The sequence below is a fragment of the Macrobrachium nipponense genome, chromosome 15 (genome assembly GCF_015104395.2).
Source record: "Macrobrachium nipponense isolate FS-2020 chromosome 15, ASM1510439v2, whole genome shotgun sequence".
Lineage (NCBI taxonomy): Eukaryota > Metazoa > Arthropoda > Malacostraca > Decapoda > Palaemonidae > Macrobrachium > Macrobrachium nipponense.
In genome coordinates, this window is record NC_087208.1 from 52,129,193 (window position 1) to 52,141,692 (window position 12,500).

At 35.0% G+C, this 12,500-nt stretch overlaps 1 protein-coding gene across 11 annotated transcripts in view; it reads left to right on the plus strand.

The window, feature by feature from the left end:
- Positions 1 to 12,500, plus strand: part of LOC135194931 (uncharacterized) — a 1,136,289-nt gene that overhangs the window by 272,907 nt on the left and 850,882 nt on the right. The window lies entirely within an intron of this gene.

Genomic DNA, 12,500 nt, shown 5'->3' on the forward strand with positions numbered 1-12,500 from the left:
CTTGGTAATGGTGTTGCTTGCTTTACCTGTAGATGGTAATTTTGCCAAGTTATTCAATAATTGGTTCAGTTGAATAATAATAATAATAATAATAATAATGTTAATAATTATGGTAGTGGTAGTATATAATCGAGTTTCCAACATTTGTAATTATGAGAGGTCTGAGGTATGTTTTTTATTGGGACAATTTGAATGTAAAGTAATTAAGATGATTGTTTACATATATATATATATATATATATATATATATATATATATATATATATATAATTATAAAATTCAGCTCCCAGGAGGAAGAGAACTCGAAACTTCAGACTAAAGAAGTTATTTGATAAACCAGAAGAGGGGCATTAAAAAGACTCTGTTCTCCCTTTTCTTGTCTAAGTGTGTTGCTGAATCAGTTACATTTTGATGTGGCGTTCTTGTCTCTCCATAGGATGTGAGGGTAACGTAGTAGATTCATTGATGTTCGGTGACGCGCTGTGGGCAATTTGCATTCGTTTGGATATGAACCGAAAACCATTTTATTGATATTGATGATAAGCCCGTCTTTATTTTATGACGTGTATAAATTTTAGTCTCGTCTTCGCTTGTCAATTTATGATGATGATGATATTGACCCGAGTAGCAAGTTCACACGAAAACCCGAACTTTTCAGGATGAACGATGGATCCTGTACGTATCCTTGGTCTGTAGGATACTACAGTAGATTCACATCAACTGTGCATTTGATGTCTAGGCCCGTCCCGTACGATGATCGTGATTGGCTGTTGATAAGCCAATCACAGGCCTGGAAACTCTCAGTCTCTCTCGAGAGAGTTCACATAGACAGGTTGAAGTTCCATCTCTCCTGAAGGATACTTTTGAAAGATGTATCCCTCAGGAGAGGTGGAACATAGATCCTACCCATGGGAACTCTCGAGAGAGACTGAGAATTTCCAGCCCTATGATTGGCTTATCAACAGCCAATCAGGAGCGTCGTGTAAGGAACTGGCCTAGTCATCAGATGCGCTCTCTCTCTCTCTTCTCTCTCTCTTCTCTCTCTCTCTTTGACAATTCCGTGCGATTGTTGCCACAGCGACGAACGTGAGTGTGGTTTATCGTTCGTATTTTTGTCTCTAGGTGGTTTGGTTGCGGTGGTTGGAGCGTCGTAATGAATGGGCAGACGTTGCGTCATTTGACGACGGAAAAGCCGTGTGACGTATAACCTGCCGAGCACTGCCGAGTTACTTGAAATAAAATTGGTGAATATGGAATGTTCATGTTTACACTATATATATATATATATAATATATAATATATATATATATATATATATATATATATATAGATATAGATAGATACACATACATATACATACATATATAGATACACATACATATACATACATATACATATATTACTCATATATGCTTCACTAAGCTGGGATGGTCTAGATTCCACATTCTGTGATTTGCAAAGTACAAGCTTTCGAAAGACGTACGAGACAGTCTTCTTCAGGTACAGGACAGGACGCACTAATATATATATATATATATATATATATATATATATATATATAGATATATATTACACTTTTTTTAAAAGATTGCGGTACCGCGTCAAGAATTAAATCGGGTTTAGCCGGTGTCATCTGATTGTACGTATGGATGGAATGGAATGGCTTTCCAAACGAGTAATAAAATAAAATAACTGTCAAATAATCGCCGGTTAAGAGTGCGACAATTTAGCACGAGGCCTAATAATAATCAGTTGAGATCGAAATGTGTCCCGTGTTATTTTGTTTAGTCAAATTCTTAATTGCAAACTATTCATTTTTTCCAATGAAACAGGCTTAGATAAGCATTGCGATGAAGTATATTATAAAGATTAGTGTCAAAATTGGTATTTTTGTGTATGTGTGTTTTTTTATTTTTTTATTTATTATTTTAACGGCAGCAGTTGTTAGTAAGACTTAAATATGTCGAGTGTGTGTTTGCTTGTTTATATATTTATTTATTTTTTGTTTTACGGCAGCAGTTGTTAGTAAAACTTGAATGTCATTTCGATCTCAGCTCCCTATCTGAATCATTACGTCACTCTGCCGTAGTAGTAGGTGAGTGAAATCAGTGGTTACCGGATGGAGAATCTCCATTTAGGGGTTTGGCGGAGCCAGGACCAAAGATCACGGTGCCCTTGGCAATTGTTTTTGTCGGCGTCAGTAGATCGCCCTGGAGTATTCTCGTCTGAAGTGATTTCTTTGAGCGGCGTTGTCGTAGTAGTATTTTGGTGGGGCGCTGAGCAATGTTTTGTATTCAGAATACTGATTTTGTTCTTTGACTTTATTTATTTTTGTTTATATATTCATTTATTTTGATTTTTGTTTTGCGAATTATCAAAGACTGTTTTCAGATTTGTGATGTTACTCTTTGACTTGATTTTTTTTTGTTTATATCCTTCTTTATTTATTTATTTATTTAATTTTGTTTTGCAAATTGTCAAAGACTGTATTCAGAATAGGGGTTTTGTTCTTTGACTTGCTTTATTTTTGTTTATATATTTATCGATTTATTATTATTTTTATTTTGCGAATTATCAAAGACTTTATATTCAGAGTAGTGATTTTGTTCTTTGACTTTATTTATTTTTTTTTACATATTTATTTACTTGTATTTTTGTTTTGTGAGTTGTCTAAGACTTTGTATTCAAAATAGTGATTTGTTCTTTGACTTGATGTTTTTTTGTTTATATATTTATTTATTTATTATTATTTTTGTTTTGTGAACTATCGAAGGCTTTGTATTCAGAGTAGTGATTTTGTTCTTTGACTTTTTTGCTTATATCTTTCTTTCTGTGTTTTTTAGATTTATTTATTTTTGTTTTGTGAGTTGTCAAAGATGATTTTATTCAGGATAGTGAGTTTACTCTTTGAGTTGATTTATTTTTTCTTATATGTTTATTTATTTATTCATTATTTTTGTTTTTGTAAATTGTCAAAGATAGACGGAACCTTCATTGGTGCTACAAATATTTTATGTTCAAGACATCGTATATTACGTTTATTTATTTATCTATTTATATATCCATTTATTTTTGTTTTGCGAATTGCCAGAGATTGGCGGAGAATTTAGAAAGTTTAGAAGGGATGAGCTTGTTGCGCGAATCTTGTAATAATAATAATAATAATAATAATAATAATAATAATAATAATAATAATAATAATAATAAACTGTAAACTCTCCTTCCACAGACTGATTGACATTCGTGTCCTTCTTCGCTGTCTCATTTTCAGAAACATGAATTCACAGCTTGCATTATGATATAACGCGTCCTTAAGCATTTGAAATTTAAAAGTATGCGTCCTTGAGCATTTGGAATTGAAACTATGGTATCACTCGTCATTAAGCATTAGGAATTTAAATTATGATATAACGCGTTCTTAAGCGTTTGGAATTGAAACTAGGATATAATGCGTCCTTGAGCATTTGAAATTTAAAGTATGGTATAACACGTCCTTAGGCATTTGAAATTTAAAGTATAGTATGAATATTAAGTACGGTATACCGCGTCTTTAAGGATTTGTAATTTAATCTATGATACAATGTGTCCTTAAGGATTTGTAATTTAAACTATGATACAATGTGTCCTTAAGGATTTCGAATTTAATTTATATCACGCATTCTTAAGTATTTGAAATTTAAACTTTGATATAATGCGTCCCTAATCATATGAAATTAATTTGTAAATATATAGATATATAGATATATATATATATATATATATATATATATATATATATATATATATATATATATATATCATGCGTTCTTAAGCATTTGAAACTTAAACTATGATATAACGCGCATCCTTAAGTATGTAAAATGTAGAGCCACAAAATACCACAGAATATCCTTGAAATTAATAACCATGGCTTCGCTTCTGTCGGCTTAATATTAAGTCAAAACAGAATAGGCCTCACCAGTCACCGGCTCGAGCCAGCTAGCAGAGTAATTAACGACGAAGATTTTGCCAGCTCCGTGGTTTAATTATTATTAATAATAATTGGTTGCTATGCTTAAGTGAATTATTGGACGAACTTTCACGCTTGTAGGGATAAAGGTTTTGAGTTTTGTACGTCATGTGAATTGGGATCTGAAGGCGACTGTGTGGTTGTGCGGAAATTAATATTCATAACGCGCAAGTTGCTCAAATATCCATTGCAGTAAAACTTCCATTTTGTTTATATGTTGCTGGAATAACTAAAGCAATGAAACTGTGTCATTTTGTTTATAATTGCTAAAATAACTATAGCAATCAAGTTGTCTCAGCTTGTTTATATGTTGTTATAATAGCTGTAGCAATAAAACGGTTTCATTTTGTTAATAGGTTGCGAAAATAGCTATGGCAGTAACACCGTTTTGTTTTGTTTATACATTGCTAAAATATCTATAGCAATTAAACGGTTTGAATTTGTTTATATGTTGCTATAATAGCTCTTGTAAGAAAGTTTTCAATAAAAATTTCAATTTGTTTGTTTGTTGCTAAAATAGCTATGGCAATAAAACGGTTTCATTATGTTTATAGGTTGCTGAAGTACGTATAGCAATAAAACTGTGCAAGTTTATGCCTTTATGGAAGATATGAAAAGAATATTATCACAGTTATTATAAAAGAATATTAGCCGTATCCAGCGAAGCATGAAAGATGAATAGAGATATCTTCAGACGGGGCAGTCATGGAAACTATCTGGATTCCCTTGGAAGGGAAGGGATGAAGTGGCGTAGTGGAAAGTCATCGGAGGGAAAAAAAAAAGAACTGAAGGAAGGAAAGCGAAAGAACGTGTCGAGGTCATGTGGAAAAAGGGAAGAGGGAAAGGAGACGGTGATGAGGAGCACAAAAAAGTGGGTGGGGGTTTTGGGGGGGGGGGGGGGGGGCCTGGAACAATCCAAAGGGAGAAAAACATGTCTGCCTCAATGAGATGGAAGGTTGTCGTTTTGCGAGTGATAATTTCCTCTCTAAGTCAGGGAATGAGGAGGGAAAAACTGGTCCTGAAGTGAGAGAAGGCAGAGGATGGATGTTAGATGAGATTGAATTCAAGCCGAAGGTGGGGAGTGAACCATAAAGAATGCGAAAAATATACTATGTATATAAGAAGGTGTGAAAGATGCACGGAATCGCTTGGTCACTTACTTTCGTTCCTACCTCCAGCTCTACGACAACATAGAATATCGCGTTTTGCAGCGATAGATCGTCAATATATATGTGTGTGCGAATGTGTGTGTGATATTATATATATATATATATATATATATATATATATATATATATATATATATATATATATATATAGTGTGTGTGTGTGTGTAAATAAATTCTTCCGTTAAATCAGGATGCGTCTCAAGTGTTATATATATATATATATATATATATATATATATATATATATATATATATATATTTGTGTGTGTGTATTTATGTATGTATGTATATGTAGTATGATGTATGTATGGTATGTAGTATGTAGTATGTATGTATGTATGTATGTATGTATGCATAAATAATCTCTAGAAGGTGATCAGACTCGATATTGAGTTAGTAATAGATTTTTTTTTAATTGGTATTCGTTTTATATATGCTTCCCTCTCTCTTTATTTTTTATTTCTTCACGTTGATGGTTTCATTTCTCTATCGGAAATATTCCTCTCATTGCCCGGTTTCTTAATTGTTTAAAAAGCCTTTAGGATTAAAGTGGCTATTACGGTCTCGAAGATATCAAAGCTCTATTATATTAACTCTGGTATTAATATCAGGCTACAGACATCGATGGTTATTAAGGCTTATTTTTTTATTATTATTTTTTTTCCGACGCTTAGAAAGTAGGGCGAGGTGTTATTACACTGAAAGGGAGTGTTGGGTTGTCAAGTATATAACCTTGATGGATAATGTGTTACCGCCTTTTATTTATTTACTTTTTTTTATGGTTGGCGATATTACTAGTATTGTCATTTTTAGTGTCTCGGTCTCAGAATCATTACTGAGTCTGAGACCTTGTGAAATGAGTGTTAATTATTCAATTACTTTACTTTGAGACTTGTTATTATTAGTATTATTATTATTATTATTATTATTATTATTATTATTATTATTGTAAGTCCTCATTGTTGCTGTTATATTTATCATTTTCTATATTATGATTATTATTTTCTACATTATTATTATTATTATTATTCAGGAGATGAACCCTATTCATATAGGGCATGCTTGCAGAGGTCACTGGTTTGAAATTCAAGGTTCCAAAGAATATGGTGTCTATTCGAAAGAAATGACAGAAGATATGAAATAACGGAAAGAAGAGATAATTTATTAGAAAGGAAAGGTAAATAAACAGATTAATAAGTAAATAAAAATGTAAATAGAATATTAAAACCACAAGGAGAATTGTTTTAGGGTAGTTCTGCGTTTCAGGTTTGCGTGAACTTGAAATACTACTACTGATTTGGTCAGTACACTAAAGGATTGCTTTCAAGCGCCTCAGCGGCGTGGTTGGTATGGTATTAGCGTTCCACCTCGGTGGTCGCGGGTTCGATTCTCTGCCATTCCGTTGAGGAGTTAGAGATGTATATTTCTGGTGATAGAAGTTCACTCTCGACGTGGTTCGGAAGTCCCGTAAAGCCGTTGGTCCCGTTGCTGAATAACCACTGGTTCCATGCAGCGTAAAAACACCATACTAACCAACTAAAGGATTGCTTTTAAGATCTTCATTGCCCTAGTGGATGAATATCGACCGGCTCTTTCCATCGAGAAGAGTTGACCAAAGTTTGCTTTGTAGAAAGGGAAAAACGTTCATGTTAAAGCTTAACTGTTAAAATGAAATGTATGTATATGTATGTATATATATATATATATATATATATATCATATATGTATATAATATATATATATTTGTATTCATTTATATATTTGCAAAAGCCAAGGAAAAGTTTGCAATTAAGAAAATGAAAGGAAAAACATTTCTGGTAAAAGTGAACTGTCAAAAAGTATATATATATGTATGTAATTTATTTATTTATCTATTCGTTTATTTATTTGTAAAAGCCAAGGAAAAGTTTGGTGTTAAGAAAATAAAAGGAAAAACGTTTGATGTTATAAGTGTTCTGGACAAAAGAAAACATTTATAGCCAAGGAAAAGTTTGCCTCATAGAAAATGAGAGGAAAAACGTTTTATGTTAAAAAATGTATTGGTCTAAAAGAATTTTTTTTAAAGTTAGGGGAAAGTTTGCAAAGAAAAAAAGAAAAAAAAAGTGGGCGGGGGTGGGAGGGGGTGTCGGAGGAGGAAAAGCTTTTACATCCATTGAACTAAAGCTGAGGGATCCATCCTGTGGTTATTGCATGTCAAGTTCGCTTTCCAAGAGTGACCTTGACTTTCGGATTACGAGACTCGGGCGATTAGTCGAGCTTGGACTCGTTTATTGGTATAATTTTTTTATTATAATTTATGAAGGTTGAGTTGTATTCAGATTGGTCTTTAAAAACAGTTAACGTTTAGCTTTTGTCAGTTGACATTACACATGAAATTACACACGTGTTTATATATATATATATATATATATATATATATATATATATATATAAACACTTTGTGTAATTTCATGTTAATGTCAACTGCAACAGCTAAAGTAACCTGTTTTGAAAACCAGTCTATATATATATATATATATATATATATATATATATATATATATATAATATATATAACACTTTGTGTAATTTCATGTGTAATGTCAACTGACAACAGCTAAAGTAACCTGTTTTGAAAACCAGTCTATATATATATATACTATATATATATATATATATATATAATATATATATATATATGATATATGTGTGTGTGTGTGTGTGTGTGTAATCTCCATAATGCCCGCTCCACTTCTTGAATTCTTCGCGCTTTTTCGATACGCTTGTACTACGAGGGGGCTGCTCTATGAGCAAGAGCCCGTGCTAGCATAAGGCCGGCTTAATCTCCAACAATAGCGTCACTACAAAGCCTTAGATCCAAGTGCAAGAAATTTTTGTAGTATATTATTGTGATGTCCGGTAGGGGGAAACGAACCCGCGCCCCCATAATCACAACGAGGTCACGTTGCTGACCTGGTCTTCTTCAGATTTCTTGTGTTTGGATCTAAGTCTTTGCAGTGACAAGCTTATCTAAAAGGTTTGAGGCATTGTGGTTATTCAATTGCATAAAGTGACCAGTGGATTCAAAAAAATATTCTATATATATATATATATATATATATATATATATATATATATATATATATATATATATATATATAATATATATATTGGGTGAATTTAATTCAACGGTCAGTACATTTGGGAAATATTGTAGAGGTGAGCGCTATTTATTTAAATATATTTTGCGACTCCTTTTTTAGGTGCACTTATACGTCATATTGATCTCCATTTCACCTGTTTTTTTTTATACATCAAGTATTGCACTCTCATAATGATTTACAATGACTGTCAGTTAGGCAGACCACCTCATTATTATTTGTACTCTGTCAGCATGATGATCCTGAAATCACTGCCAAGATAATTTACGCTGGGAATTCCCAGCCTCACACAATCACAGTAGCTGTCATAGTGAGTCGTTTCACCATTGTTTAAGAGTATTCGTATATATCACCTCATATTTCTTTGTGGTTATTCATCTCGCTTTTTATGCCTCCTTTGACTTCTTCATTCGTGCGTCTTATCAATCACTTTAGGAAAGAGTTAACGGCCATTGTTGTTACGTTCCTTCCATCAGTTATAGTGTTCATTGATTCTTTCCTGAGTCACTGTTTTATTTACTAACGATCCTTTCGCGGGGGGAGGGGGGGATAGTGCACCTCATGCGGTTCAGTGTAGTCGTTACTCAAGGTTCTTTGCAGAGTCCCTTCGGCCCCTAGCTGCAACCTCTTTCGTTCCTTTAACTGTACCTCCTTTCATATTCGTTCTTCTTTACTTTCCTCAACGCTGTCCTGACAGTTGATTCATAATGCAACTGCTTGAAGGTTGTAACAGCTACTTTGAGGTTGTCCTCCTGTTACGCCTTTCAAACTTTCTACTCTGTTTTAGTGCCAGTACTGAATGGCCTCATAGGTGCTCAATACTATATTCCATTCTAGATGTATATCCCCGTTGTACCAACGAGACTAATTCTAAAATTCATTTATGTGTAAATCAGCTGATTTATCTATTTTTTATTTGATCAGAGATTCACTCAAACTTGACTGCGCCAATGTCTGTTCGTAAGCAATAACTGCTAATAATTAATAATAATAATAATAATAATTGAAAGGCAGTGTATGAATTCCTATGGTGCTCTCTCTCTCTCTCTCTCTCTCTCTCTCAATCTCGCTCTCTTCTGCTTCTCGTCTACTCTTCCTCCCCCGAATCTCTCCGTCCTCATTAGCTGTTTGCCTTAAAAGGTCGGTAATAATAATAATAATTAAAACCCCTAGCCCGTACTAATCCTCTTCACGGACCGCCGCTCCCTTCTATCTCCCGTCCTCTATCGCTCTCCTTCGTCGTCTCTCTCTCTCTCTCTCTCTCTCTCTCTCTCCTGATTAGCTGGTTGACTTTAAAGGCGGTGAATAATAATAATAATTAAAAGGTAGCGTATGTAATCCTGTTGTGGCCTCTCTCTCTCTCTCTCTCTCTCTCTCTCTCTCTCTCTCTCTCTCTCTCTCATTTCTTCTCGATGAGGTAATGAAAAGGGAATTGTCATGAAGGAACAGTGCATGACACTTGAACTACTGTTTCAATTCCACGAAGCCTTTCGCAAAGGGGGAGGGGTGGGCGAGCTGTTTACTTCTTCCTCGCTTCGAAAGTCTCCTCATATATGTATATATATATGATCCATTGTATGTTGATCAAGGAAGAGGTGTTCGTGCCTCTCATAAGCAGCTCTTCAATACTTCTTTCCTCGGTAGGACACAGTGTAGTGATTCCCAACAGACTCCGGTCGAGATCAGCGAGTGTATATTATCTGTTGTTGTTCTGGATCGTCAGACGCTTTTCTATTCCTCGTACTGATCGGGCATGTCTCGCCATACAAGAACAGCATTAGCAGCATCGTTCTTAACAGCATTATTCTTGTGGGTACGCGACGTTTTTGGAGTGGAGGCGTTCGTTCTGTTTTGACGTCCAAGGCGAAGTCTCGACTCTCATTTCAGAGGGTTTCGTCCTTCGTTTCTTTTCGTTTCGCGCAAGACTGATTCGTTTAGGCTGGATTTTTTCGTTCGGGTTTGGTTCTCGGCTTAAACTTGTTTTACACAAGTTTGCAGTGTAGTTATTATGGGGTACTATGCACCAATAGATGAACTCCCTCGAGAAATGAGGAGTGGAACTTGACATAGACCCTGCAGAATAGGACGAAATCCCAGAAAGAATTATGAAAATTGTTGTAAGTGGTATGAATGTAAAAGTTGGTTGGAGCAATGACTTTTTAGTGTCAACTCGGATAGAATTTTAGATAATTATGGTTGAGACAACAAAGCGAAATGGGTAAAATAATTTCTCTCTCTCTTCTCTCTCTCTCTCTCTCTCTCTTCTCTCTCTCTCTCTCTCGTTTTCGAAAGTTAAGATTCAGTAGGTTCTAACTTTGCAAGTTTCAATAGGTTTTAACTTCATAGATACTTGCAAATGAATTCCAGAGACGGACTGGCCATCTTTGCTACTTGTGAAATCACTGTGCACAGAGAGAGATGGAAAAAAGGGACTGTAAGAGGTTAGCATGTATATTTATTCAATGAGAGCGGATGGATGATCTTGACGCCATATGTAGAAAAGGCACTCGGTGCTTTTAGTATATTTAACAGTAGTTTCCTGTTGGCAGTGTACTATGCACCAATAGATGAAATCCCTCGAGAAATGAGGAGTGGAACTTGACATAGACCCTGCAGAATAGGACGAAATCCCAGAAAGAATTATGAAAATTGTTGTAAGTGGTATGAATGTAAAAGTTGGTTGGAGCAATGAATGTTTTTTTTTTAAGCTGGTCTTATGCCAGCACGGATTCTTGCTCATGGAGCAGGCCGTAAGGAGCAGTGAAGGTATGGAGGAAATAGGCGTCAAGTAAATTTGAAATAGATTATAAATAAATTAGAATAAATTGGAATGTTCAGAAAGAAATATGTTTGAAAAGGTGTTTTGGCTTGAATGCCCATACGGCGCCTAGACTTGAGTGTATTTGCCCACGAAATGCCCCAGTAAATAGCAAATGCTGTTGGTAGAGTATACAGTCATCCATACAAATCTTTCAGCTAAAAGCGCTGTGCTTGAGATGATTTATTACGTTGCCAAATAAGCGCCTCAGTGGCGTGGTCGGTTTGGTCTTGGCCTGCCACTTCGGTGGCTGCAAGTTCGATTCTCGGGCATTCCATTAAGGGGTCAGAGATATGTATTTTTGGCGATAGAAGTTCACTCTCGACGTGGTATCGGAAGTCACGTAAAGCCGTTGTCCCGTTACTGAATAACCACTGGTTCCATGCAATGTAAAAACGCCATACAAACAAACTACGTTGCCAAATCGTTCGGTGAAGATTTATAAATAGCACACAGATCGAACAGTTAAAAATTCATTGGAGCTTCAGGTAACTCGTTTCCATGTTTTATGACGGGCACAGGTGCAATACCTACCAGTAGTATAAGGCCGGTTTAATCTAACAATAACAATTCTATTGTTAGAAAAAAAATCGTTCAGAATTTATTTTTGTTTATCTAGCGCAGCCTGTCCTCCAGTCAGGATGGCTCATCCAGAATAATTGAATAGTGTGCTCGTCCCCATAGGGGGGTTAGTGCTGTCAGTGCGCCCCTCACGCTGCTCTGTAGGCATTACTTTTTTTTTTTTTTTTTTTTTTTTTTTTTTTTTTTTTTTTTTAGCGTCCTTTCGGCCCCTAGCTAAGACATAAATAGATCTGAAGGACTACAAGCAAGAGCCACAAAGTTAATTCCATCCATCAGGCAAATAGGTTACCGAAGACGACTAGAGAGCCTGAGCATGTGTGGCTTAGAAACACGAGGACAACAAATAGAAACATTCAAAATACTGAAAGGCATAACAGAAGTAGACAGTAACCTATTTACATTAAACGAAAACCAGACAAGAAATAATGGATGGAAACTAGAACTGAAGAGATACAACACATCCCATTGTGGGAACTGCTTCACATACAAGATAATGTGAGACGTGAAATAAACTGCCACCAGAAGTTGTAAACAGCAACAGTGTGGAGGAGTTTAAAAGAAAGCTAGACAAAATCATTAGGACACTGTGAATGCACAGTAAAACCTGCTCCTACAGATAAGTGAGCACACGATGTCTCCCCGGATGGACTTACAAGTCTTTGAGACATCCTAATCCTTGTAACCCCTCCTCCTCCAAGCTATACTATTTTTGCTCTTGTTGCGACTTTCGTTTTTCAACATGATTTTCCTTAATTTTTTTTACTACGTTCTCTTTTTATATT